The 26,733-nt window shown below is 45.9% G+C and overlaps 1 long non-coding RNA gene across 1 annotated transcript in view; it reads left to right on the forward strand.

Annotated features, from left to right (window-relative positions):
* LOC132333861 (uncharacterized) overlaps positions 1 to 18,220 on the forward strand; it is a 59,051-nt gene extending 40,831 nt beyond the window's left edge. The window contains exons 13-14 of the long non-coding RNA XR_009488276.1: positions 10,292 to 11,713; positions 15,673 to 18,220. This is a non-coding gene — a long non-coding RNA (uncharacterized LOC132333861). The remainder of the gene's footprint in view (positions 1 to 10,291; positions 11,714 to 15,672) is intronic.
* Positions 18,221 to 26,733: the final 8,513 nt, after the last annotated feature.

Below are 26,733 nucleotides of genomic sequence, written 5' to 3' on the forward strand. Positions count from 1 at the left end.
TTTGAGCCTAATAATGGTTAGAAGTATTTAAAAAGCTTCTGTCCAGCATTAATTGTCACCCAAATTGGATAAAATGTCAACACAGTTACTCTCTACTGTCACTACAGGACATGAAAGAGCACACACACACTGCTGCTGTCAAGGTGAAGAGAAAAAAGGGCAGTTTAATTTCTGACTCCAGCATTTATAGATTTCCAAAAGTGGCAGTGGGTTGGAGGGTGACAGTGCCACCTCTCCAGCGACACTGGACAAACCAACAGTCCATCAAATTTCTCTTCCTCCATAAAAGACTGCAAAACAATGATTTATTTACAGAAAGTGTGTGAGAAAGTTTGTTGCAAAAATGTCAACATCAGAAGGCTTAGAAAATCTTAAAACATCAGGGTGACACTCGAGCTTTGTTTAAATTTTATTTTAAATCTCTGCAGCGTTTTTATACATCTGCAAAGCTTGAGAAAAGATCACTTGCTTTCTTTGCCCTGCTGCATTTCCACCCAGACAGAAGAGTTATTTTCTCAATCTGTGTAATTTAGCAGGGGTGTAGCCCTGTCTGTCTGAAGGGCTCGGGCTGCACTTGCACGGGATATTAACTGTGCCTCCAGTGAGCCCAGCCAGAAATGCTGAGCCCAGAGAAGGCATTCTGCTGAGCTGACAGCAATCCTCTCTGCCAGATCGTATTTCTGATCGTTCTTGAAGGAGCAACTCTGTCTCCAAAGAGGTTATGCTAAATCAAGTATCATCTGTTTGTAAAAATTTAACTTCCTGCTGGGTCAGGTGCTGTCTGTCCTCCTGCAGCTGGCAGGAGTCAGATGTGTTCTGGTGCAAGGAGAAAGCAGGATATTCATTTCCCTGGATATTCATTTCCAGGATATTCATTTCCACAGCACCAGGAATGAAATCCTCTCTGTAACCTGCTGGATTTCCTTCCCTGGGCCCTCCTCAGCCGGGTGAGCCAAGCTGGCAAGCAGAGCAGGCACAGGGGAATTTTGCTGATCAGACTGATGGGGGCTGGGGCAGGTTTGGGGCTGCTCACAGGAGCAGCTCCTCCAGGAGATTGGTGGCAGCAGGGACCTCCAGGCACTGCAGGGTGGTGACCACAGCACCACAAAATCACAGCATCAGAAAATCACAGAATCGTAGAATCAAAAAAATCACAAAATCACAGAATCTCAGAATCACAAAATCTCAGAATCATAGAATCTCAGAATCACAGAATCAATAAATCACAAAATCTTAGAATCAAAAAAAATCACAGAATCTTAGAATCAAAAAAAATCACAGAATCTTAGAATCAAAAAAAAAAATCACAGAATCTTAGAATCAAAAAAAAAAAAAAATCACAGAATCACAGAACCACAAAATAAAAAAAATCACTGAATCACAGAAGCACAGAATGTCAGAATCACAGAATGGACTAGGTTGGAAAAGACCTTTAAGATCACCTGTGACCTGGGATTATTGCACCAGCCTTGCTTTACCTGCAGAAGGAGGCATGAACACAGCTTAACTGATGAGCAGGGTGTGGATCCTAAACAAACAGAGGCTGGAGCTCTCCAGTTCCCAGAGGAAGCACCAAGCACACAGCCAGCTGCAGCTCGGGAGGGTGAGCAGACAGACTTCTCTGAGGGTGTACTCCTCTTTTTGCTGTATGGTTTTCCAGAAGACACAGTTAAACAAGCAGGTGTGGTATTGGAATACACTCTGCATTCTTCCCACAACAAATATGGATTTGTGCACAGATAGTCAAAACTTCCCCAGTCATGCCAGCTTTGTTTGTGCTGTGTTGGGAAGAAAAAGGCAGGTGAAATTCACTGCCAGATATCAGCTCTGATCAACAAACTGGATAAAGGAGCTGTAAAATAAGATTGAACTGAGAAATTCCAAATCTGTGACTCAACTCGATCATAAAGCCAATCTTCACTGAAATATGCAAACCAAACAAGGATGTTTAAAGTGCTTCATTATGCAAATTCTGGGTTTTTTTCTGATTGTTTCCTTTAAAAAACAGGTGGTGATGCTGAGGAGGATTTTGTGACAAATGATTTTGACATTTACACATTTTGCTGAATGCTACTGGACACTTGAAATTTATTGTAATGATTTATGAGCAAAGAAGCCTAACAGTGCTGAAGTGCTGATATCTTTTCTGCAATTCTGGCAAAGATTTTCTAAACAACAATGTTCTCCTTTTGTAATTCAGGGTTTCTATGGCACACAGAACATTTACATTTGTTCCCACAGGGGAAGTTTCACAATGACATCACCTGCACTTTATCTTCCTTTTTTTGGGAATATCTTTGAGCACAAATCAGTTTTTACATTCCTAATTTTATGGTGCTCCAGTTACAGATCATTTGTGTCACAAGTGACTGAACACCTACTTATCCAAAACATTGTCAGGACATCCAGTCTTGCTCAAGTTCCCTTCTAGTGGGAGCCAGGCTTCTGCAGGCATCAAATACACTCAATATAGTTCTTTTCAAGGAAATCTGAAGAAAGAATCACTTTATCTTGGAGGGGGTGCTGTTGTTCCATTTTTGTTTACAAGAGTGTTAACAAATATCAGGAGCCTGGTTGATAAGTTAGAGCATCAGGAAAATGAAAAGGAACTTTGGGCAGTGTGGGACCCGGTGCATTGATGGCAGTCACCCTCAGGAGGGGATCAGTGGTTCTGTTCCCAAAAACCAGAGCAGGAATGATGGGTTCAGGCTCTGCTGCTGCTGTCCACGTGTCCCAGGCCAGAATCACTGGAGTATTTTGGTGCAGAGTTCTCCGTGGTGGTTCCTGGTGCAATTTGAGCTTTTTATTTCCATCTCATTTTACTTAAGAAAGAAATGTGCCCCACTTACAAAGAGAAATTCCCCCGCTAGAAATGAATCCCACTGTTCAGAGCTGAGTGGAGCAATGTAAGCATTTCCTGGAAATCCTCCTTGTGCTTCTGTGGGATCCACTGTCAAACTCTGAGATGCATTTGATGAAATTATGGCTGTGCAAACCCACTTGTGTGAGCCCTGGCGTGTAATTCCAGACTGTTGTCATGCTGTTCCAGAATTGTTCTTCCTATACATTGGCTTCCCTGACCATATGCTTAAAAGTTTATTTTCAGGAGCAGAATCAGTGGATAGGGCTGAGTTATATTTATATTATCTTCCCTGAGAGCAAAACTCAGTTTTGGAGATTTTCCTAATTAGTCACCACCTTGACTGGAGAGGGCTCAAGGAAGAATGCCTCATCCATGGTCTAGTTTTCATTGCTTTCCATTTGTTTCTGGTGCTGAGGGTAATGTTTAGAGCAGCATTGCTGCTCATTACCCTGCTTGGGACTTGACTGTTTCCACGAACTGCCAGAATCTTTTTTTGGAGAAAAATATACTTTTCCTCTTAGTTTGTGTTTCTAAATCCAACAGATACATCACATGCCATTTCCTCTTTTTGCAGTTTCTGCAATACCATACTTTGTGTACAAAGCTAAAATTATCCGTGTGTTCAATTATAGGTGATTTCAAAATTAGCTCATTTATGGAAAATATTTTGGAATGAGTGTCTAAAGCAGCTCTACCTCTATTCCTTTCCATACACAAGAGAAGCAAACCCACATTTTTTTCTGTCTTCCTCTCCTTACTGCCTCACATAAAAAACAGATTATTTTTCTCTGATAATTCCCCATTTTGCTGCATTTTAGGGCATCTTTGAAGAAGCTACTCAAGGCAGATAACATGGAAGGAACAGAAAACTCATAAATTAATTAGATAATCTCCTTCAGCCTCAGCTGGCTCCAGTGAGTGCTCTTTTAAACCTCATCAGCTTGTTTGGACTTGTAGTGGCTGTTCAGAAGGGTCTGGAGCTCCTCCTGTTCATGGCCAAGTGTGCACTCCACAGCTGCAAAGATTTTCTCTTGTTAAACTGGGGTAAAGGTATCTGAGCTCAGCTGAATGACATGTGTTTGAAATATTGACTCAGAAGGTGGTTAGAAGTCCAAAAAATGTGAGTTTGGTTTGTTTAATTTTGGTTTAGCCCCACTCATTGCACCTGGTGGTTTTCCTGCTCTGTAAACAACAAATGTATCAGTCACTGAATCAAACCCAAACCCTACACCTCTACAAGGAGGAGATTAACTTGCCAGAAATTCATTAAAATGATAATTTGTGAGCCTTATAATGAAATTATTTTGACACAGAGACAGGAGAAGCAGCAGAAGGATACAAGAAAACCGTGAGTAAATTACCTCACCTTAAAAGCCTCACCTAAAATATCAAAAGAAAAACAGTGTTTATTTTTGCTTCAGTACTTGTGACACTCACAGACACATCTTCTTTACCTGTGGTGCTCTGAAAGACCTTTTTGAGATGTGAATGATTGTGAGAAAAACAATGCTCTTACATTAAGCATCTTGATTAATGTGGATACTGTGTGATTTAGCTGTGCCTAGCTTCAGAACATGAGGTTTTGGAAGACAAAGTACAGCCAGAATTTAGAAAGAATGTGAGAAAATAAGTGTTTGTGGATGGATACTTCACTGAAAATTCGAGTTTAATCCTTATTCAAATTGAATTTCCTTTGAGAAAGCTTAAGGCATCAATCTATTATCAGACAACAAAACTGACTATTACTCATTCCAGTTGGGTTTGGCTTTTTTCCATTAAACCTGAAAGAAATGTGGTGAACTAATGTGTTTGTGAGCCCAGCCTGCAGAACCCCAGCAGACTGACAGACATGTTCAGTTGGGGAAGGACAGAGCTTTGGTGCAGTTCTGATCCTTTCCCTCAGTTGTGATTCCACTCCCCTTCCTTTTGTCCCTCGCTGGTTTCCTGCTCTGTCCCTGTTGTGTTTTGTTCTTTATCCATCCCTGACTGAGTTAGGGCAGAGTGAGGGTGCTGCTGGGGTGGGACCCACAGCTGGCTGAGCTGTCTGTGCTCACCTGCTGCTCCACAGACACCCCAGCATGACACAAAACTGTTTCCATGGCAAAACCTTTGAAATCTGAAGGGAAATCCTTGTGACCAGGGATGCCCTGGAATGGGACTCACCCCGGGCCAGGGGCCATGAGGAGCAGAGCTCTGCAGGGCTGCTCCAAAGGCACTGCAGGCAGCTGGAGCAGACCCTGCTGTGTGCCAGTGCCCAGCCCTGACACAGTCACCTGGGCTGGCTCAGATTTTGCACCTGCAGGGAGCCTTTCACAGTCCCTGAATGGTTTGGGTTGGAAGGGACCTTCAAGCTCCTCTGCTTCCAGCCCTGCCATGGCAGGGACACTCCCACTGTCCCAGGGGCTCCAAACCCCCTCCAGCCTGGCCTGGGGCACTGCCAGGGATCCAGGGGCACAGGTGCTGCTCTGGGCACCTGTGCCTGCCCACCCTCCCAGGGGACAATTCCTGCCCAATATCAAACCTAAACCTGCCTTCCTTTGACTCAAGGCCACTAAAGTTCATCAGTCATTTCCTCACTGTCACTCTGCTCACTGCTGCTTTTGCTCTGCAGCTGTGCTCATCTCTGGCCAGGGACCTCCTCAGCTCTGAGCCTCCCTTTTAGATCAACACTATTGCTTTCCTCCCCTCCTGCTCTTTGAAATAATATTGATTTGTTTGTTTTGCCAAAAGAATGCTTTTAGGGGACCAGCCAGGACCAATAAAAGTCACAGATACTAATTAAGGCAGTCACACATTAATAGATTGCTTTTCTAGAGGTTTGAAATCACCACACCTTGTAAAGTCAAAATTAATCCTCTTTAAGTGACATGTGAATGAGGACAGGTTATTATTTGGGAAACAGGAGCAAAACCTGTAGCCTCTATCTCATTAGGTTATTTTGGTCTAGAACCATAATGATCAGTGTTGCTTGGGGCTGGAACAGATGCCCAGGGTTGGGATTAAAGATATGTTTATGCATATATTTTAAAAGAGAGCCCCAGAGATGAGGACACAGCAGGATTCTGTATCCAGGCAGCTCTTCTGAGCAGGGAGGGGACAAGAATGACATTGCTCACCTCCTTCCCTTTTTGGGAACAATACTTTCAGGAATAAAACTCCACACTAACAGCAGGAGTCCAGCTGATAGGTTTTGCTCTGAATGTGCTGCTCAGTCACGGCAGAAGCAGCACTTTAGGTAGATTCAGTTCCATTTTTCCTCCTGATAGTTGTATCATTAGGATTTTGCTTGAATTTCAGATGTTAAGTATACAATAACACAAAGTGATTAATGGCCCAACCCAGGGAACGTGTCACGTCAGTAAAACTGCTCTTTAATAGCTCTGGTACAATTCCCAAGTTGAAAGAATTTCAAGAGTCACTTAGGACAAAGCCTATTTTTCTTTATCAGAATTCCTTAGCAGATCTGTGCCTGAGCACAGAGGACAGGAAGGGCTCAGTAAGCACACAGAGGATTATTGCCCCTCTGCTCCCATTCTCTCACTCCTGATCAGGGAAGAGAACAACAGAAACATTGCTTGCAGTTCCTTTCCTGTATCTCCCACCATCCCAGCAACCAAATTAACCTGGGCTGCAGAAAAAGGGCTGGAAATATCACTGACTCCCAGCCACCAGAACACAGGAGCTGTGTGCCCAAAAAACATTAACTGGAATATCCAAAAAACCCATTTGTTTCCTTTGGGATCAAAAACTCCTTTATCAGACCTCACCCACTTCTCGTGGGGGGGTGTCTGGAATTCAGCCATGGACTGGATGGAAGGTGAGGACAACTCCCAGTTTGGCATTGCCCCAGTGCCCATTTCTTCGGGCACAGTTTGTGCCCCCAGGGAGGCAGATGCAGCTCCTGGGGTCAGGGAGGCCTGCTGAAATAGAACAGTTCATAAAAGGGAAAAACAAAACAAAAAGCTCTAGATGTCTGGAAATGTTGCTGCTGAAAAGCTCCAAAATTACAATACTCAAACTGATTGCATGAAATTTCCAGCTGTTAAAAGCTGAACTTGATTCCTCCTCTAATCACTCTGAACACATAATACATGTCTAAAATTAAAGGTCATCCACTCACCCAGGGCCCTACAAACGTGCTTTGACATGGGAAGGTTTACAATTAAAATCCACCAGGACTGGGAGGTACCAGCAGGGCCTGCAGGGATGGAGCAGGGCTGCTCCTGGGGCCAGGGACAGTTTTTATCTGGAGCTGGGGCTGACAGAGAGGGGCTGGGGGGGCTCAGGCAGGGGGCCCCTCCTGCTGCCCCTGCTCCTGGGGGGGCTGGCAGCTCTGACCAGCGGGGTGGTCACGCTCAGGGGCAGGGACAGGGGTGCTGCCCATGGCCAGAGGTGTCCCAGTGCCTGCCAGCCACACCTGCAGAGCTGGGACAGGTTCAAGGTCACAGGTGACAGGTCCTGGGGAGTCACAGCTGTGTCCCAGTGCCTGCCAGCCACACCTGCAGAGCTGGGACACGTCTGAGGTGAGCCTGGGGGCCACAGCCATGTCCTGGTACAGCCCCAGATGTGCTGGGGGCCACCAGGGTCAGGACAGCCCCAGATGTGCTGGGGGTCACCAGGACCAGGCACAGCCCCAGATGTGCTGGGGATCACCAGGGTCAGGACAGCCCCAGATGTGCTGGGGGTCACCAGGGTCAGGCACAGCCCCAGATGTGCTGGGGGTCACCAGGACCAGGCACAGCCCCAGATGTGCTGGGGGCCACCAGGGTCAGGCACAGCCCCAGATGTGCTGGGGGTCACCAGGGTCAGGACAGCCCCAGATGTGCTGGGGGTCACCAGGGTCAGGCACAACCCCAGATGTGCTGGGGGCCACCAGGACCAGGTACAGCCCCAGATGTGCTGGGGGTCACCAGGACCAGGCACAGCCCCAGATGTGCTGGGGGTCACCAGGACCAGGCACAGCCCCAGATGTGCTGGGGGTCACCAGGGTCAGGCACAGCCCCAGATGTGGCACAGCTGGGCTGCAGGTCAGGCTGCAGCCAAAGATGCCAGAGCAGCAAGGGGGGCTCAGCCTGGCCCAGGGCACCCCCAGAGCTGCCCCTGAGCCCTGGCAGCAGGAGCTGCAGAGGGGCAGAGCTCTCAAGGCCATCCCACTTTGATGCATTAATGTTTAGGAGAAATCTGCCTATTCCTCTGCTTAAAATTATTTCTTTACCAGCAGAGCAGAGAGTCTCTTTTTCTTTACATTTCTGTCAAAAAACAATTGGTGTGTCAGGCTGCATTATGTCTCATGGCTTGGTGAAACACGAGCTGACGTACTGTAACCAAAAGGGATTTGAACATATCATGTCAGAAACTGGAAGCAGGAATACAGCCTCTTGCTCTCTCTGCCTTGGCAGGAGTTCCTGTTTTCCACTCTTGTTTTAATTCCTCTCGATTGCCAATTTAAAAAAAAAAAAAATCACTGCAAAGACCAGAGTCCAGTTCTGCTGCCTGTGCTCAATGTCCCTTTAATCTTTCCTCCTGTTCCTTGAGAAAATGCAAAAAAGCCACAAAAGCAGAAGAAAGTCTACCCAGGTCAGAGAACTTGCTTACAAAAATCACCTGTGAGACTTGACAACCTGAAGAAAGATTAATTAAAATAAAAAGAAATCTGGAAATTAAAGAAACAAGAAAAAACCCCAAGGAATCAACAGAGATCAGTGCAAAAGAAAGCAGAGAAACCTGATGCCAGTCATCATCATTTTGTGGGATGATACGTGTCAAAGATTGAAACAGAGATTGGCAGTAATTTTTTTTTAAAGGAGAAATCCAGGGCAATTTCTGCTGCTGTCTCAGTGTGATGGGATTAGGCAGCAGCCCTGGGCATGCCCTGGCTCTTGGTCAGTCTGGATTTCTGTGCCCCTGACCTCTCCTGATATCTCACCCAATGTATAAACTCCTTCCTTCATTGGACTGGGTGCTTTTCATTGATGCTTTTCCAGAAACTGAAGGGAAGGAAATATAATCTCATTAGTGTTTGTTCTCCTTCCCACCACTTTGTCACTCACTCTTTTCTGTCACTGCTCTGGGCTTTCTTCTCTTTTCTGTCTTCCCTCCTTGATTCTGTTCTTCCCTTTCACATCCCCTCAGCTCATTGTCCTTTTCCTCACTCTCACCCTTCCCCTCCCTTGTTCTCCAATTGCCTTATGAGCTCCATTCTTCTCCTGAATTATTTCACCTTTTTTTCTCACTGGAATATCCTTCTCCTGTCTTGCCCAGGAGTTGAATATTGCTGGAAGGGACTCTGAAGGAGCTGCTGCTTCCCCCATTTCCTTCTGCTGTGAGAGCTCCCCGAGATGAGGCTGCTCTGGCCTGCATTAATATTTACAGAGCTGCTTTATGAGTCTGGAGATTGATTTAGTGTGAGAGTAATGCAGGGGAGCAGATGAACCGTGGGAATGGGAAGGGCTACCTTGCTAAGATTCATAAATCTAGAAGCCAGGCTGAGGTGAACAGCTTTCAGGAGAGCAGCACCTAATGCCTGAGAGTCATTGGATGGTGGCTAAAGTCTTACACAAGTTGGAAACTTATCTTTCTCTGGGAGCAAAAAATGATCTTTAATGGTTAAACACATTCTCCAAACTCTTACAGAATTACAGCCTTTCTCTTTAAAATGTATAAAGTCTGAGGAGTTCAAGGAACAGCAGTTTTCCCAGGCAGTCAGGTGATAAATGTGCTATTTGCTAACATCAGGTATGCATTTTCTTACAAAAGCACAGCATATTTAAGATACTCTTGGCACTCTCATCCTCTTCTTTTTCAAAAATTATGGGTTTTTTTTTTTGCCATAGACTTTTTTGTCTTCTAGATACTGAACCCAATTATTTTTCAAGGTCAAACCATGCAGTACAGATTTAATTTCAGCGTGGACTCGTGAAATTGTAATCAACTCATAGTTATTATTAACCCCAACACAATATTCCTATTCCAAGTGGAACACAGAATGACTTTTACCACCCCCTGCTGCAGAACTGCTGTGCTTTTAGTCCAACTAGAAAGGAACATTCTGGAACAAAATGTGACATTCAGAGGTTGGACTGTGACATCTCTTATGCATGGGAAGTTCAGTGATGGAGGCATTGGAGCTCTGTCTGAAGCAGAGGACTGAACCCATTTCCTGCCCTGCTGACAGGGACAAGCTCAGTGCCTGGCACACAAACTTGGGGTCTGAGGGGACACCTGCTTCTCCTGGCAGCTGGGAAGCAGTGGGAGGGAAGGCACCTGAGAAATGCACCTTGCAGCAGTCAAGGACTTTGCTTTCTCTCTGTGTTGGGTGTTATTTTGTGCCAGAAAATGTGAGCTGAACTCCGGGGTGACTCTGGATGTGTACTTGTGTAGTCCCTGCACAGATGCTGCCTTTTACCTGTAAATCCATTTTGCTTTCAGACAAGCAGAAGAAACCATTTTCCTTGACCCACTGAGCTCTTCAGACTCCACCAGTGAGACATGCCTGAACCAATCAGATTATTTTGCTGTTTCCTGCACATTGTGTGATGTATTATGAACACTTCTCCTCAGTTTGGGGCTAAAAGCTTGACTTGTATAACCAAGGCCCATTATAAAGAAGAAAAGTCAAAAGGAGCACGCAGTGTGCAAGAGTAAAACTGCAGGAGAGTTCTGTTTTCAGGAGGGCTTTTTCCTATCCAGGCATGGTGCAAAGTGATGTTTATACAGCTGCTGTGAGTGTCTCGTGTGTGTAATACCCACACCACAACAATGCACATTTTGGAAAACAAAGGGGTACCTATACAGGATGGAAATGCACAGGAGAAGTCACCACAAAGGAAACCCAAAAAGACCCGTGGGGACCTACCCTGATTGGAATCAAATGTGAAGCTGTGAGGAGAACTTGCAGCAGGTGCACGTGCCTTGGTTCTGCTCAAGCACTGAAGGGAGCCCAGGGCTACTGAAGCCTTTTCCAGCATCCTCCATGGCTCTCCTGGAGGAATGTGGTACCTCGTGGTGCTCCTTCCTTGGCAAAAAGGATGGTTTTGGTGTTTCTATTTGGGCAAACCAGCCCAGCTGCATCCCAGAGCCCTGCAGCTGTGGGCTCTTTGCTGAGCCCCACTGCAGCTCCTGGCACGTCCTCTGAGCATCTCTGAGCTAAGGAAGTTAGAGTTCCACAGCCTGGTAAGAGTTTGGGGAAAAACCCACCCAACCCCCTGTGAGTGCTGTTTGACTCTGTGCCTGCTCTGGATTCCTTACTCTGAGGGGAAAGTTTGGAAACAGAGCAGGAGGTGTGAATGTTGTACTGAACACAGTGGCTCTCAAAGGTGTCCTGAGCATCACTAAGGAATCAGTGCTACCAGGAGGATCTGATCATGCCATGCTTGGCTGGTTTTCCTACTGCAAAATCTGTGGTCTTTATCAATATTTGAAGAGTCAAACCATTCCCCCCAAATGATTAATAGAATCCCCTAACATATAGGGGAAAAGGTTTAATTTTTTTTTTTTTTAAGTAATCCAAGAATAAATTGTTTTCATATAGATTTTTTTTTCTGAACCTATATTGAAGCATTTGAGTTGTGCTCATGGAGCTACATTTATAAGAAAAAGTATTATCTTTTATTAGATCACATAGTATATCTTGAAAAAGAAGCATCTCAGGCTCACAAATGCTTTCTTGGCCCCTCTGCAGGGATATGGAAAATAATCTTGCTGGGAGGAAGAGAGCTCAAGGGAGAATATAGATGTCCTGTTAATCAGGACATAAAAAAGAAAGGAGAAGCTGTGATGTGACAGTGACTGGTGGGAGAAAATCTGGCAAGCAGCAGAGAGAAGATTGGGAGATATGACAATTTGGGAAATGTATGTATAATTTATAAATGCAGACTTATTTTATCAATTTCATGTAGCACTCCTGCTCAGTGTGTATTTAATGTGCCCCTGGCTGGCTGGGGCTGTGCCAGAGATCACACACTCTGAGCAGCACAGGAAGATCTGGGAGAGATCCCAGGAGGGGATTAAGAGCCCCAGTGCTGGTTACAGCAAAGGGAGCTGGTGCTCCCAGGGGTTCTCTGAGTGGGAGCAGGGGGAGCTGCCCAGGGAGAGGGCAGAGGGGAGAGCTGCTCTGAGCTGGGGAGCTGCTGGGGCTGCAGGGCCTTCACCTCCACAGGGGAATTGTCCAGAGCTCCAGGCTCTCACAGGGTCACGGTGTCCCAGGAGAAGGTTTGGATGTCCTGGATTTTCCTTTGCCTTTGTGCCTTTACTCTGAGAGCTGCAGGTCTGGGTGCTTTCCCCATTAACAGGGCTGGGCAATAATGCAAATTTACAGCCTGCACTTACTTTGTAAGTGCTGCAGGGTCTCTCAAGATGAAACTGCAAGCTGCAGGGTTTTGTGTCTGGAGTGGGAGCTTATCTCATTCTCCTGGCTCCTGCTGTCCAGACTTTGGTTCTTCCTGCTCATTTTACTGATGCAAAATGTTCAGCTTTGGCTTTCCATCCGTGAGTGTTTACCAGCAGCTCTTTGGCACAATCACCTTCCCTTCCTCCTCCCTGGCTGTTGTGGCTTTGAGGAACTTTAAATGAGGGCTGAGCACAAGTTTCTGTTTGTGTTCTCCTGCCCTGAACAGGGAGAATATTTGACAGCAGCTGGAGAGGAGGCAGGGTGTCCTCTCCACACCAGCACAGCTCAGCACACAGATGTTTGTTCCTCCTGCCTCCTTTAAAAGTTAAAACTGTCACAAGTTTAAATTGTGGGGATTTTTTCTTTAACAAGTTTTTAAGTGTTTAGGATCACCAAGGTGCTGTTCCTGTGCTCCCCAGCTGCTGTTAGAATACAAATATTTTCTAAACACAAATGCAGCACGAGTGTTGTGACAAAAATGTGAGTGCCCAGGCTGGCCTGGAGTGAGCAGCCCCAGGAGGGAGGGGACAGCCCAGGGTCAGGGTCTGCCTCTCTGGGTGGCAGTGGACAGCCAGTTAATGGAAATACAGGAATTTAAAAAATCTTATTATATTTGCTAAGTCTTTGCCAGTAGTAGTTCATATTTATTAGTAATATTTCATTCGTACTGAAATATTCAGATTATTGGCAAAATTACTCCTTTTTCCCCTCAGAGCAGTTGCAACTTCCCTGAGTGAGGAAGAGGAGGGGCAGGCTCTGCTCTCCTCTCTCAGGAGCAGGGACAGGCCCTGAGGGAATGGCCCAGAGCTGAGCCAGGGAGGTTCAGGCTGGACCCCAGGAGAAGGTTTTTCATCCAGAGGAGGGTCAGACATGGAACAGGCTGCCCAGGGCAGTGCTCACAGCACCAAGGGTTCAGGCAGCATTTGGACATTTGGACAATCCCCTCAGACCACGGGGGGACTTTGAGGCTGTTCTGTGCAGGGCCAGGGCTTTGCTGATCCTTCTGCCTCCAGCTCCAAGTGCTGTGTGAGCCCAGCTGCTTCTGCTGCTTGTGCCCACTCTCCACACGGCTGGGCTCACACAGCCACTCCCAAAATCGGGATGATCTGTGCCAGAGCTGCTCCTCTGCTGGGGCAGGCACCAGCCCGGGCTGTCCGTGAGCCCTGGGAACAACAAAAGGCTGCCTGGGGCAGGACAGGTGGGTCAGGACAAGGAGAGATCAGCCAGCTCAGAAAACACCTGGAAAGGGTCTCCAAAGGACTCTGTGCTGTGCAGCTGCCCCGTGCATCGTGGAGTGACTCTTGGGTGCACCAGATAATTTTGAAATGCTCAGTGAGCTTGGCCTTAGCTTCAGGAAGGGAACCACTGAAGAATGAACCAAGTCCTGTAGGAAATGTTGGACTCAATGGGGTTTTTGAGGTGCAGCCTGTAGATCTCCAGCTGAAGGTGTGTCCTGCTCCTACAGCAGGTCCAACCCCACCTGTGCCAGCCACAGATGACACAGGAACAGTGTGCTCACTTTGACAGAAGGGTCAAATCTGCCTTTTTTCATTTGCCATGTAATGCCACTGAGGGAAGCACAGAGGAAACACTTGAGAACTGCTTTTCAGAACCAAGTTCTTCTGGCAAATCAAGAGGCTTTTTTTCAAACAGTTATTTGCTATTTTTAGCTCCTGTTGTAATATCCACTTTTCTAGTTTCTCTTTTTTAATTTTTTTAGGGTTTTTTTGTACCAGAAGGAATAACAGTATCTTTAAGGAAAAAAATTGATTTCTGAGGCCAGTCTTGGTTCTTAGAGCTAGTCTTACTCATTTTCTACTACTTCTTGTTTGTTGTTTATAACAAGAAGTCTTCACATGCAAAGCAAACATTTATGAAGATGTGCAAATATTTCCTTTGGAAATGGAGGCTTTTAAACCAATTTCAGTGAAACTGGCTCACACTGATGTATCAGAGCAGAAACAGCACGCTGCATGCCTTGCTCAGACTGGGATAGAAAACTGCACTCTGGGGCAGCCTTGCTAATTTAATTGTTTCACTTCTGTGCAGGCTCTCTTTAATTTTTTTCTTGATTTTTTTCAAATTCTTCATAAGAGGGAAGGCATCTTATCCCATTCTAATGAATGTTCAATTTGCATGTTTTGAAAAATATCTTTTTTAAAATTTGGTTTTAGAAAACTAAACAAGAGAAGTATCAGGCAAAATGCAGAAATGATCCTTTAGCTGCAAATCCAGAACAGGAAAGAAAGAGTTTTGGGATATTCCTTACAGGTGCACAAGACCATGGTGGGAGTGCAGTCCAAGGACTCCTCACTCACACCTCATGTAGCTCTTCTCAGTCTGATACTGAGCCAGCTGCATTCTTTGAGCTGGCTTTAACATGGAACACTATAAACCAATATATGTTCATGATTTACCTCTTCTCTGACAATATAAATTTCTGTATTTTCTATATCTAGCTATAATAAAAACAGGTAGATTATAAATTATAAATTTCTGTATTTTCTATATCTATATAGAGTAAAAATAGATAGATTATAAATTATAAATTTCTGTATTTTCTACATCTAGCTATAATAAAAACAGGTAGATTATAAATTATAAAGGTCTGTATTTTCTATAGCTACATATAATAAAAACATGTAGATGATTATTATTGTGTCTTACCACTAGATGTGAAAATTTAAGAGAGAATTCAAGACAGACATCCAAATTAAAAGCAGTTTCATGCTTTTGACTTGGAAGTCATGGTGGTGCCATCAACAGCTGGAATTGCTGAGCCTGTGTGGAAGGGCTGTCTCCTCCTCCTCTGCTAGGGGTTGGCTCTGCCTTTCCTTTCATCGTGCCCAAGATTTTCTGAGCAAAGGATCTTTTTCCTGAGCAAAGAGGATCTTTTTCCTGAGCAGAGGATCTTTTTCCTGAGCAAAACTGGAGCACACTTGTGCTGCAGCACTCAGCATCAGGTCAGCACCAGACCCGAGAGCAGCCCAAGATGCTGTGTGCTCAGAAACCACACGACTCAGTCCTCAAGAGATGCTTGACAGGTGCTGTAGGCAAATGTTGCTTTAGCTCCCAAAAATTGCATTTGAAGGAGTCTCTGGCCTAAGGGATGCTAAGCCTGTGCTTCTGCATATTTCAGTTCAGTTTGGAGCAGAGGCATTGCTGAGGACATTTTATGTCCTGTTCTATTAGAGATTTGTCCATTTCTATTAACTCTTGGGGTCTGAGAAATGGGAGAACGTCCTGTGCATGTCTTGGTGGAATATGTGAGTCCTGGGGTGAGCATGTAACACGTTTTATTTCCTTTTTGTGTCTGTCCTATCTGCTGACCTCCCTGTGTCTGGTACCCATCTCCCACCAGTGCCTGTCTTGCAAATATTTCCTCTTCTAAGCAGAACACTTCTTCCTGCTCTTTCTCCAGGTGCTCTTAATGCAGCTGAGTCTCTGCTGGAGCTTTGATCCAGTTCTGAGGCAGTGGTGCCCCTTTGGATGAAGAAGCAGAAGCAGCATCATCCAGGAAACACTAAGGGGGATCAGAGTAGCTTGACCATCTCCTCAGCCAGAGAAATCCCATCTGGAGGTAAGGGGAAGTTCCCAGCTGGCTCCTTTCCACAGTGACCACCCACCCTCTGCTCCCTCTGTTCCACACCTCAGCCGCTGGAGCAAGAGGGTGCAGAGAGAAATTTTGTGACTTTTGTGCAACTTCCATTTGACATCTCAGGCTCTCTAGCAGTAAACACACATGAAAGTAAAATACCTGCAAAGAAAACAAGGTTCTCAAGAGCCCCTTGAGAGCACCCAGGGCAAGCCCTGCTCCAGCAGGCTGGGCAGAGCAATTGCTCAGGATTGTGCCATTCAGGTTTTGAGATTCTGTCTCCCCAGAATCATTAAGGAGGTGTTAACACGACTGAACAGCTGCTACAACCAAGGAGCAATTACTGGTGCAGCAGGACATGGTTTGCTTAACAAGGCCTTCCCATTTTTCCTGATGGCTGCTGGAACAGAGCAGGGATTTAGGAGGAGCAGAAGAAACAGAATTGGACTCTTTAAATAATTACAAACTCCTTTATCCCGTGTAGAACCCGAGCAAGTTCTCAGAAGAGATTTGGGGAAATGTTGAGTCTGGTGATGAGCAGGCAGTGCAAAATCTTCTCCCCAAATATCCCAGCTGGAATTCCACCACGGAGCTCACCCCAAGCACTGCAGCATTTGGCGTGGAGGAGCAGATGTCCAATGCTGCCCCAAAAGCACACGTGGGGCAGCCCTTGCTGTTGGGTTTGTGACTGTGTGGTTCCTGCTTGGGGAGCTGGGAGCTCATCCCTTCTGCTATTAGAGATAACAAATAGCTCGTAGCACTGAAGTTAAATTTAGGTCTTTGCATATTTAACAACTGTATGGGTTTAAATATGCAAATAATAACAATTAACTTATTCTGAATTTACTTCATCACTGAAATATTTGTACTCCAAACCTGGGATATTTTACAGGTTCTGAGATTGACTTTGCAGACAGCTTGTCAGTGAGTGGGGGTTTCTTGCGTGGCCTGGTGAGATGTTTCTGACAATCTGTTGCCAGAATATCTGTCTATCAATAAGTTTATCAGCAGACTTCATTTATTAAAGAGAAAATTAGCAGCTAGCTTTGTTTTTCTTTTCTGCTTAAGGAGTGGAATAAATTGCCAGTTGGCTTGTTTTGTTGTTGTATTTTCCCCTGTGTGTTTGTGGTGGGTTTTGGGGTTTTTTTCGCTGCAGTATTTGCAGTTTGATTTGAATTACCCGAAGGAATAAATTCCATTTTCAGTGATGAGGATTAAAGAGAGCACCAAGGTATTACTACAGTCAGACAACATCCACAGTGTCCTACATTAAGCATTCCCTGGAAGTAAAGATTTACATGTTCCACGTTAATTATCCCACCTCTAATTGTACCCCCTTGCCATAATACCCTAATGAAAGTGCTATTTATATTAATAAAGCATTTCAGTCCTCGGAGCAGCCCCTCACACGGGCCCTCACTCTGCACATGAGCCCTCTGGAATGACAAAGGAGGAGAAGGAGCTCTACCCCAGGCAGAGAGCAGGGAGTGCCAGGCAAGCCCAGCCCAGCCCCAGGCACACCTGGCTGCAGGCTGAGGGGCAGATCCCACCCCGGGCAGCCTCTCCTCCTCCCTCGGGGCTGCTCATTCTCTTTAGCCACTCAGGTACCGTGTAAAACGAGCTCTGCTCCTGAGAATATCAGTGACTGGCATGTGGTAATGCTCGCATCAATGTGAACCTCGGTGCGTTTTCCATGGCAATTAAGGAGGCAGCAGAATTCTGGGACACCCCTCTTTGTCAGATTCTCGTCCTCTGCACTCTACAGGAGACTTTAAAAAGCCCAGACTGTTGCACTTCGGAGGGAGAAATTTATTTTTTTGCCTTTTCTCAGTGGGCTGGCTGTGCTGGTTGACACTTCTCAGTAATATTTAATCACGGTGTGGAGCTGATGCAGAGTGACTCCTCTGAAGCATCTTAGGCTGTCTCTTTAAAATAATCCTGTCACATATTCATAAACAAAAATAGAGGTCAGATAATGTTACTTGTCAGGTCTGACTATGCCCTGGCTTTTATTAGAAAGTGTAGAGAGCCCAATCTCAAGAAGAGAACAGCACTGCTGCATTTGAATTACATGCTTTTTGTCCTTCTCTTATTTGAAAATCCTGCCTGCCTAATTTGGCAATAAATTAAGCACTGCTGTTAAAACCAGATTCTCATTGAGACTGAAGGAGCAGTGTCCCTGCTAAGGAGGAGTGGTTGCAGTGAGCAGGTCTGGCTCACCCCTCCTCACCTCAGCTGAGCTCCAGGACTCTGGATTTGGATCCCAAGCAGATTTAGATTCTTGTCCTGGTGAAGATCAGCCTCGACAAACAATGCCATTTTAGGATCCTATGAAAAGATGGCTTGATCTGCATTTTCCCTTTCCCTGCTCCTTTCCCCCCTGGGCTGGCATCTCTTACCCCTGCTGCCCTCCCTCCTGTGCTCCTCCTGGATAAAGTCTGTGGCCAGGCTCAACAGGGAAAAAAGATCTTTGTATTGAATACATATATATATAAAATACATTATACACATATAATATGTATTTATATTAAATACATACATATATATCCACCTATAAAATGAGATATATGCATCATATATCTAGCAATTTTTAATAGAATTAATTTCTTAACAGGAAAGTAAAATTATCTAATAATATACTTTACTGAAGCTGTTCCATGGCAGCGAGCATGATTAAGAAAGAGCAGTTTTCATCCTGTAAATTATATTTTGAAATTAAATTTTAATAACACAGTAATGCTGTCATTCATGTTTCCTATATTTTTAATAAGTGAATTGATTACCTTTCAAATCTTGTATAAAAATGGATTTCTTTCCTATGACAAAACTGAAAGTAGTGCTTTCCCCAAATTATTAAATTATAGAAATTAAGGGGAAATTCCTAAGAGATTTCATTTTCACTCCACATTTAATCTTCCCATTTGTGTTTATAGAGGATTTCTCTGGCTCTTGTTTCTAAAATAATCCTCCTGGTGAACATTCATTACCATGAACCCATGTGAGCAGACATTTATTGACACTGTTAAAACAAGCTCAGTCCCTCCAAAAGAGAGCTGGGTTATACATTTTAATCTATTTATCTTTGTTTTTCTGTCCAAGCCAGTGACCAGCCTGAGCAGCTCTCTTCTGCTGGCTGCAATGACTCGAGTGGAAGAGCTGGGCAATTATTTCATTAATTCCACTGAATATTAATGCAGGTGGTTGCCAAGATATTTCTGAGCTGCTTCAGTTCACTGCCCTTGTGGAGCTCACTCCCCCTGGAAACCCCTTCCCTCTCTAAGATCAGCACCTTCCCCTGAACAATGCACATATTTCTGATTTATTTCGCTTTTTGCCACGTGGCATGAGGAGTTTGCACTTTTTCCTGCCCTCCTGCTTTTTAAAACAGAATTCCTAGGGATTGGGGGTTTCATGGGGAATTGCATTGAGGAGAGCAAGCCCAGCAAACTGAGGGCTGGGACACTGCTGGATTACCTCAGTTTCAGGGATAATTCAGAGGAATTATGGACAGTTTCTGGAGCCCCATCCATCCCAGCTGGGCTGTGAGGCACAGCTCTCTGTCCCCTGAGCAGGAATTCCCCCAGGGCAGAGCTGCTCTTAAACTGTATTAAACTAAATTCTCCTTGGCTCCCACCTGTGTCAAGCAGGCTCCCCTGAGGAGCTCTCCCTTGTGCAGAATTAACTCCTACAAGCAGGGCCTGAGTTGGCAGAATGTAAAAATCATCAGGACATCATTCCCAGGGGCACAAACCTCACTGCCCTGCTCTCCCCTGCCTTCCACAGCATTAGTGTTTGCTTCTAAACAAAACCAAAACCTCCAATTACTGGTACAAGTGGGTAGGAGCACTCCCTAAACTGTAATTCTGGACCTTTGTCCAGGAGAAAATCCATCCAAAATCTTGTGGGTGGAAGAAATTTCACCTTGTGGGTGAGCTGTGCACAAAGAGCAAATTCAAGAATAAAGTGTTCTCTTAAAGATGAAGAGTTTGCTGTGTATTAATGCTGCTATGGTGCAGTCCTGGTCTGAAAATGCACCCTGCAAACACCACAGAGCTCCTCTGGAAACCAGCAAAACTTTGGGAAGGGTCTGAGACAGAGAATTTCTTCCCCATGGCACTCAAAACAGCAGAAAGTGGAGCAGAAGAAAACCTCAGCTGTTCAAGAAGTGACTCCATATGGTTCCCAACAAATCTTGTGAGCTCAGATTTGGCTGATTCTAAAGAAAAGCATCTAAACAAAGCCTAAGGGAAAACACTGGAAGAAAAGTATTCAGTGGGAATGTGGGCAATTATTGGGCATTATTTGGGCATTACAGAGCAGAGGTTAAACTTCTGCTGGCAGCAGGCTGGAGGAAGGTAAGACCAGATCAGCTGTTGCATCTGCTCATTTCAATTAGCTGATTTTCCAAAGCACAGACTGATTGGGAGGATCAGTCTAAACATTATTTGCTACTTGGATCTGTAAGTTCCATAGCTGCCAGTAAATATTGCATTTTCTCAGCGGTTCAGTGTCTCAGAAATCCTCCCAGTGGTAAATTCTTTTGGAAAGGGAGTTTGGATTGTCAGGAACCTCGGAGCAGCAGCTCTGAACCAGCCCCAGGGATGGGGTGGGATTTCTCCAGGCTGCTTTTATCCTGTTTTTATCTTGCCTCCTAGGTTTGCAAACACAATTCAGTTTCTCTGCCAGCTCACCCCTCGACCTTCTGCTGAGAATGACATTATAACACCAGCTCTGGTGACTGGGATGTGGATATTTATCCACTGAAGCTCTGGACCAAACCCAGCAATTCCCTGCATCCAGAGGATGAAAGGTGCCACTGGGCAGCTCTGACTTTCAGCCTTTGCTGTCTGGGGTCAGCAGGGAGCCAGTGACCTTTCCACAGATGACACCATGGCCTGTCAGAGAACTCTCATTTAAAATACTCCTCTAAAATGGATGAAGATACACCCTAATCACTAATCAAAGAACAGCTTTAATGCCTCAAAAATACGGAGCAAGCTGCAGGCATCAGAATAAATTACAACTGATTGTGAGCAGTCATTGAAGAAAGAGTTCAGGGGCCATGGCAGGAGGAGCCCTGGGACGGGGAGATCCATCCCTGCTCCAGCCTGGGAGCTCACTGCTGCCGTGCTCCCAGTGCCATCAGACATTCACAGCTCTTTATTTTCTGCAGCTCTGTGCCACCTCAGGGTGGATGGGCACACTTTAACGAGCTGTTTTGTTCAGCTCTGCATGGCACCTGCTAAAGGTGTGGTGAGCACACGGCTGGACACAGACACCCACCCCAGCATGGAGCTGTGGGTGTGCAGGGAGCAGCTGGGGAGCTTTGTGAGTTTTCTCTTATTCCACTGCCTGCACTGCACTTTCCCCTCCTGCTCTCACTGGGCCTGGCCAAGGGTAGACCCCGAGGCAAAATCCCTGCAGGTTTTCCTGCCTGTGCCTTCCCTCCTGACATCTAATAACGTCCTTCTGACATCCCAAATAATTCAGGAGGAACTCCTCACACCAGTTCCTTCCTTTCTCTGTCCTTACTCCCCTCCCTTACAGCTTTATTGCCTTTATTAAGGATAAACATTAATAAAGCTCCATTGGAATTCTTGATTTCAAAAACCACACAAAAAAGTTCCCTTTTGGAACAAAGGCTTTGGGGGAACGACTGTGACGTGGAAAAAGAGACAAAAAGCAGTTTTTAATTGGGGGGGGAAAGAATGTAAGAAAATGAGGATGGTGCAGAAGGAAATCTCAGCCCAGAGGAGTTGCAGCTGCACTAACCCCCAAAGATTAGTGCAGGCCTGCCCTTAAGGCCACAGCTGTGTGCAGTAAGGATGAGAGCTGTAAAAGAGGGGCTGAGCTGGGTGAGCAGGGAGCTGGGGTTTGCTGGCTCTGCTGTGAGGAAGAAGAAGGAGTCTGTGCTGTAGGGAGCTGCCCATGAACGATCCCTGGGAAGGTATGGGACCTTTGCAATGAGATGGTGACATTAATTCCCTGATAACTTTGGTGTTGAGGTTTGTTCCACGTGGTTTGAAGCAGGTGAGGCTCAGCAGAGCTGCTGAGTCCCCCATGGTGCAGAACAGCTCTTCTCACAGCTCCGTGTACCTGTGCTCACCTGCAGGGAGGTGAAGCCTTGGTGCTTGCTGCCATTCCAGGGAATCAGGGACAGACAAGGCAGGAGAGCCCAAAATCACTTCTCTTTCTCAGTGCTCACCTTGCAAAAACAAACCTTTCTCTTAGAGCACAGTTCTCAGGAGTTTGTTGTGGCAAAGAGTTCTTGGAGACTTTCTTTCTCTAAAAATAGAAACCCTTATTTATAAGAATTAAACCATCATGCATTAAAGAAAATTATTACACCAAACATAACTTTTTTTTGCAGATAAAAATAAAATGCTTTGCAGTTGCAGGTTCATGCAGTTGATTTGTTCATGCACATAAATCTTCCCAGGGATGTGTGCCTTTTCAGCACCCTTTTGATGCTTTAATTTGCAGCTTATTCCAGAGTACCTTTGTTAGAAAAACCCATGTAATTCCTTAAAAATATTGATTTGTGGCATCTAAATAGTAAATAAATTAAAATTAGAGGTTTGTGATGCATCTTTCCACCTGTTTTTACCTGCACAAAAGAGCAGTGAGAAAAAATGTCACTTCATGTCTAGCAAGGGCTCACCTGACTGAGGGCATTGGCTGCACAGGCTCCTAAAATGGGTTGGACTTTATAAAGCTGGACTGGCCCTCAGCTGGCTCCTGAAGGAAGAGAGTTTGGTGTGTGAGGCTGTTGTCTGTGCAAGAATTTTTTTCACTGAACAAGTAATTTGCTGTAATTAAAATAAAAATGAAATGGCTTTCACTGTAATATCCTCAGAGAGTTTACCAAACGAATATCCTAACTACATAAAGGCAGAGGTAATTTTTCATCCATAAGGTTTTTATGGAAATACATCTATTATTTCCCAAAGCAGAAAATGATACATTTTATTTAAATTGCCTTTTCTAAGCAGGAAGTTTTTTTTGTAATGGAGTTTTTTACACAGCACATAATTTATGGACCCTGGGAACAGGTGATTAAAATGTTGCTCTCAGTTGAGGGGCAGCCTTTGACACAGTTTAAGTTCACCTATATTTACAATAAATTGTGGATAAGTTTATACAAATATATAAATAATAAATATTTTATAGTAATTATATATAAATATGAATAATAATTTATATAAATTTATGCAAATACAATTTATAGATTAATCTTCTCATGAAGCTTTCCCAGGACAAGGAAGCACAACCCTGCCTGGGCCCATTTGTGTTTATCAGCCTGTCCTGTGTTTACAGGGCAGTTTATTTTATGTTCTGCTTTAAAAAAAAAATCAAAAATCAATATGGGCTGTTTTGAAAACAAGCAAGCTGTAATTAAAGGCAGTGATGGATAGCTCCATTGGCAGCTCCTCAGCAGCCAATCTGGCCCATCTGCTCTGCATGCTCTCAAGGGGTTAACAGCTTTTGGCTGGCACAGCCCTGCCCTGCCAGGCTGGGAGGGCACAGGGCAGGGCAGGAGCTGCCCCTGGGGCTCAGCTCAGCCAGGACCAGGCTGTGCCAGGCTGGGAGGGCACAGGGCAGGGCTGGAGCTGCTCCTGGGGCTCAGCTCAGGCAGGCTGGCACAGCCCTGCCAGGCTGGGAGGGCACAGGGCAGGGCTGGGGCTGCCCCTGGGGCTCAGCTCAGCCAGGCTGGCACAGCCCTGCCAGGCTGGGAGGGCACAGGGCAGGGCAGGAGCTGCCCCTGGGGCTCAGGCTGGGGGGGCACAGGGCTGGAGCTGCTCCTGGGGCTCAGCCAGGCTGGCACAGCCCTGCCAGGCTGGGGAGGGCACAGGGCAGGGCAGGAGCTGCCCCTGGGGCTCAGCTCAGCCAGGACCAGGCTGTGCCAGGCTGGGAGGGCACAGGGCAGGGCTGGAGCTGCTCCTGGGGCTCAGGCTGGGGTGGGGGCACAGGGCTGGAGCTGCTCCTGGGGCTCAGCCCAGCCAGGCTGGCACAGCCCTGCCAGGCTGGGAGGGCACAGGGCAGGGCAGGAGCTGCTCCTGGGGCTCAGCCCAGCCAGGCTGGCACAGCCCTGCCCTGCCAGGCTGGGAGGGCACAGGGCAGGGCAGGAGCTGCCCCTGGGGCTCAGGCAGGACCCAGCAGTGCCAGGCTGGGAGGGCACAGGGCAAGGCAGGAGCTGCTCCTGGGGCTCAGGCAGGCAGGACCCAGCAGTGCCAGGCTGGCACAGCCCTGCCAGGGTGAGGATTGCATTGCTGGGTGTATTTCCTTGGCAGTGGGGATCCATCAGCAATGAGTATGAGCAGCTCGTGGGAGTTACTGAGCTCTGGGGGTGAGAACTGCTGGGTGAAAAGAGAAATAAAACCAGGAAAAGTTTCAGCAAATCACCAGAAAGCACTGAATGCCTTCAGAAAAACTCTGGAGCTGGCTAATGAAGAATGCATTGTTTATGTTCTAGGCAAAAGGGGTTTTTTAAATGATTTAATGTTCTACAATGATTTTTTCAGAACCAGTGTTCAGTATGTTGGCACAGAACGAGTGGCTCTGCTGTGTGTGGGGGTCTGGCACAGAGCTGTGGCTGCCAGGGGAGCTGGGAGGTGCCAGGGCTGCAGCTGTACCTGTGCCCAGGTGTGGGGCTCAGCCTGGCTGGGCACACAGCTCCTCACTGGGTGCTGCAGGAGACAGGGCTCTGAGTTACCCCCTCAGCTTGTGGCTTCATCTCTCTATCAGCAGCACAGTTTTCATCACAGGGAGAGATAAGCACCATGGAAGAGGCAATAGTTTTGTCCTTTTTTAATAGTTTTGTCCTTTTTTAATATATATAGTATACAGTTGTTTCATGGTGTAGTTCTTCAATAATCATTTATTAGAATTATTACTAGTTGACAAACACTTCAGACTCCAATTAAACTTGTTTCCAACATCATGGGGAAAGGTTTCTCCTTCCTGTGAGTGCCTGGGTGGTGGCAGAGCCACGAGGGAGAATTCAAGCTGTGGTAAAAGCAGGAAAACTGCAAATGCATTGAAGGGATAATTGAGAAGTCATCACCCCTGCTATTGATTTCCTCCCAGCAGAGAAAGCCTTGTGGCAGATGAGAGGCTGGCTCTTCATTCTCCCACCTTGAAGAAAAGTGGTTGTGGGAGAGCATTTGGTTATTGCTCTCAACTGGGTAAGGATTCTCGAGGGCTTTGTTGGGCTGGGTTTAACTGTTTGACTCCAACCTAGGCAGATCCTCTGGAAGGGGGAAATTGTTCAAGGAGCTGAAGAGGTGAGCTGTGCTGCCATGCCTCTGCTTTTATCAGCCTGGGAGAGCAGCTCAGATGTGCCAGGAATATTCTGCAGGCTCCTGTAGGGCTCTGAGCTCTGTGGTAAAAGCAGGAACCTGCCCCAGCATTTGCACACCTGAGCTCATCCATCTCCATCACCTCTGGGTTTGCTGAACCTCAGGGAGGAGAGAGCTGCTCTGCCTGCTCAGCTCTCTCCAAGGGCCATCCCTGCCAGGGAGCTCCTCCCAGCTCAGGAAATCCAGATATCCAAGGGTCCCACCACAGCATGGAGCAGAGCCAACATCATTTAACAACAAATCATCAAAAACGTCTCTGTTCAACTAAAAAAAAAAATCACTGAAGTATTTGAGTGGCTGAGTAACCTCCAGAGCAAGAATTAACACTTGTGGCTGTGAAAAGAACCAAGTGAACAGGGATTGTAAGTGAGAGAGCTTTATTCATAACAATGTCATCAGAGGAACCAGTAGGAGAATGATATTACTCTATCAAATGTCTTGTGTGTCTGGATCCCATGAAAAACAGAAGAAAGCAACTGAAAAATATTTACAATGAGAGAGAGGAACTGGAGGTTTTAGCACGGTGTCAGGCTTATGATGTAATTGGTGTTCAGAGGCTTGAAGGGATAACTCACATCTTATAAATTCTAAATAATATTTGAATTTTACAGGACTATATCTTGAAAGGAAAAAACAACAAACAAACAAAAAAACACCTAAAAGACTGAGAATAGTATCTGGGATTTTTGTGTTTTGGTTTTTTTAGTGTAAGAGCAGGATAATTTTATAGGTGAGGCAGCTTAATTTTTGGGAAAACCAGCCAACCAGACATACTCCTGCTTTTTCTTTCCCCTTTCTTACTCTGATCTCCGAGCAAATGTCTCAGTGAGTGCCCAGGTGTACAACCCCAATCAGTGGAAGGTAATTAAAACTTGGGGAAAGTTTTCCTGCACCCTCTCTTCCCTGGCAGCCCCTCGGCCAGCCCCGTGTGCTGGGTGCTTTAATTGCCAAATCTCCCCATATTTTGCTCCTCATGCCTCGGGTTTGCTGCTCTGCAGCTCCTGTGATTTGTTTTGAAGTAAACTCTGCTCTTGATCCATTATTAAGAGGGAGTGGGGTTAGCACAGCCTCGGAGTGGGGTTTTTCCAGGGCTTGTGATTTCTTCAGCAGAAGGCAGGCTCTGTTTGATTCCAGACACTCTGCACAGAAATATTTGGCAGGCTGAATTTCCAAGTACTCCCCAGTACCTGGGCTGCCTCATGTGCCCATAATGAAAGTTCTGTTTGCATGGAGAGGGAGACATTTCCTCCTATCCCTGGTGTCATACTTTGCCCTCTCTTTTAGGGGGAAAAAGGGAAATAATGTTGTTCCAGTGCTAAATATTTCCAGTTACAGCTTTGTCCCGAGCAGACACAGCCTGGCAGGTTCCCACCCGAAGTGTCTTTGGTCAGCAGTGAGAAATCCCAGAGAGTCTGGGGCATATTTGAACTTTAAATGTGAGTGCAGTGCCTGTGAGGGACACTTGGAGGAGTTTTGCTGTGTCCTGTCACTTTAGCTTCAACCTTTGACAGCCTTGTTGTGTGGACCC

The sequence above is a fragment of the Haemorhous mexicanus genome, chromosome 14 (assembly GCF_027477595.1).
Source record: "Haemorhous mexicanus isolate bHaeMex1 chromosome 14, bHaeMex1.pri, whole genome shotgun sequence".
NCBI lineage: Eukaryota > Metazoa > Chordata > Aves > Passeriformes > Fringillidae > Haemorhous > Haemorhous mexicanus.